This window comes from Bombus fervidus, unplaced genomic scaffold (genome assembly GCF_041682495.2).
Source record: "Bombus fervidus isolate BK054 unplaced genomic scaffold, iyBomFerv1 scaffold0105, whole genome shotgun sequence".
Taxonomy (NCBI): Eukaryota; Metazoa; Arthropoda; class Insecta; order Hymenoptera; family Apidae; genus Bombus; species Bombus fervidus.
In genome coordinates, this window is record NW_027212667.1 from 25,001 (window position 1) to 27,500 (window position 2,500).

At 50.6% G+C, this 2,500-nt stretch overlaps 1 non-coding gene across 1 annotated transcript; it reads right to left on the reverse strand.

Annotated features, from left to right (window-relative positions):
- Positions 1-1,219: 1,219 nt before the first annotated feature.
- Positions 1,220-1,374, reverse strand: LOC139997542 (5.8S ribosomal RNA). Its single transcript, XR_011802905.1, has one exon. It is a non-coding gene; the product is annotated as a 5.8S ribosomal RNA (ribosomal RNA).
- Between the last annotated feature and the right edge of the window lie 1,126 nt (positions 1,375-2,500).

Sequence of the window (2,500 nt, forward strand, 5' to 3'; positions counted from 1 at the left end):
CTCACATGCACATCTTAAAATCGGGTACAGAAACGTTGCGCAACACCGTGAGCTTTTCTCTTCTTCGTCACCCTTAAATATAGCCGATCGTAGACGCACGCTAGATCGTAACACACTTTTCGTTGATTTCCGACGAACGTGGCTTTGGGCCAGGCGCGCGGGCAGAGAGATACGCGACCGACGGGGAAAAATTCGTCCCGATACATGTACGCGTACTCTCCGATCTCCGCGCAACGCTGGGGATCATCTCCCTAAGTCATCAGCGTTCGAAGAAATCTCGTGTGTCCGTTCCCGGATCTACGGCTTTCTCTGGGTTCACGAAGAACAGAAAAAAGCACAGAGGATGAAAAACGCAACGACGACCCATCGATGCGACGGTCCTCGTTGTCTTCTCGTCAGTCGTCTCGCGCCTGCAGAATACATCTCTGCCGCACGAACAGACGGAGTGGGTATTCGATCCCTGGGGCTGTACGAGTAAAAACATCTTGATGAAAAGACGGTTGTGTTTCTTTAAGGCACACAGTTTTTCGTTACGCCACCAAGTTTAGGTTTAGGTTTTAATATCTTGGTTCTCTTTTCTCTCCTCTCTCGACTGACTTTGTTCAAAAATATTTTTGCTTTCTCTCAGTCTCGCCAAAAATTCATTTAAGACGACGTCGGGGGCGCGGTCATTCGTGCTTATCGAAGACTAACAAAACGTAGCAGAGGCTGATACAAAAAGAAAAAAAAAATCGGCCACGAAGAAAACTCGCTCTGTGTATCTCGATAACCGCGTCGACGACGACGGTTCTCTCCGCGCTCTTTTAATTCGTATCCTTCTTCTTGCGCTTCGTCCGACTCAGAAACGTTCGTAAAACACGAACGACGGCGGGTTGTCAAGCCAAGAAGGGACAGAGAAGAGACGGAGGTAGTTTTGCGAGTCTCCCGTGAACGCGATAGATTTTTCATATATATTTGTATCGAGAGCATGCGTACGCCGGTCTCCACACGATCCAGCGACGAACGCCGACGAACGTCCAACAATCGCTCGTACGTCGCGTACGAGCCCTCGACCGCTCTTTAATTCGTATTCTTTTGCTTGGCGCTCGTCCTCCGACTCAGAAACGTTCGTTTAAAGATAAAACGAACGACGGCGGGCTGTCGACGAGGCAAGAAAGAACAGAGAGAGACGGACCGAGAGCAACGATACGCAACGCAAGCAGTCTTAGGTTTACGTGAGCAACCCTCAGCCAGGCGTGGTCCAGGAATTGTATCCGTGGACCGCAATGTGCGTTCGAAATGTCGATGTTCATGTGTCCTGCAGTTCACACGTTGACGCGCAATTAGCTGCGTTCTTCATCGACCCACGAGCCAAGTGATCCACCGTTCAGGGTAATCGTTTATGCATGGATTTTTGTTTGTGTACTCAGGTTTTTGTACTCTTATTCTCGGTTCGAAAGAAGCCGATATCCGACAAACGTCCGACCAACGGGAATCGAACGCGCGGAAGTCGCCATATGATTGACGACACGAAAATACGTTCGAAAACGAAATCGGACGGACTGCGCGACGACACACGCAGCCCGCCGACCGGGCGTAAAGTGCATTATAATATATAACAACCAACGAGATCGAAGCTCCGTTCGTCAGGAAACGACGGGGATATAACACCCGATTCTGAATCCTCTGTACAGCACACGATCTCGCGAAGAAAGCGCACGGTGGCTAGCCCATGATATATATATATGTTCGTTCCTCTCGTCCAGTTATTCGAAGCAAACAGCCGATATGCATCTCCATCGTTCGGGTAAAAAAAATCGATGGGACGCGCACGGTCGTAGTCTTCCTCGCGCGGTCGTTTCTTCCCGATAGCCAGAAGCAGAGTTTGAAAAACTCTAGCGACGGAACGAGGCATTAGACTCTCGACAACGAGGATACAGACACGGCCGGCGGTCCCCTCTGAATCGACTTCGGTGGTTCAGGTAAAAATAAAAAAAATCGATGGGACGCGCACGGTCGTCGTTCCTCTTCCTCGCGCGCGGTCTATTCTTCCCGATAGCCAGAAGCAGAGTTTGAAAAACTCTAGCGACGGAACGAGGCATTAGACTCGCGACAACGAGGATAGAGAGACGGCCGGCGGTCCCCTCTGAATCCACTTTGGTCGCTCAGGTAAAAATAAAAAAAAATTCGAAAGGGACGCGCACGGTCGTCCTTCCTCTTCCTCGCGCGGTCGTTTCTTCCCGATAGCCAGAAGCAGAGTTTGAAAAACTCTAGCGACGGAACGAGGCATTAGACTCTCGACAACGAGGATAGAGAGACGGCCGGCGGTCCCCTCCGAACGGATGGCGACAACGACGACTAAAGCGCGAAAAATCGCGACGAAGAGGAACGCATCTCCGTTCAGGTGTATGTGTGTGCGTGCGTTTAAAAAAAATTCGATGGGACTCGCAGCCATCGGCCTCGCGCGGTCGTTTCTTCCCGATATCCAGAAGCAGAGTTTGAAAAACTCTAGCGACGGAAC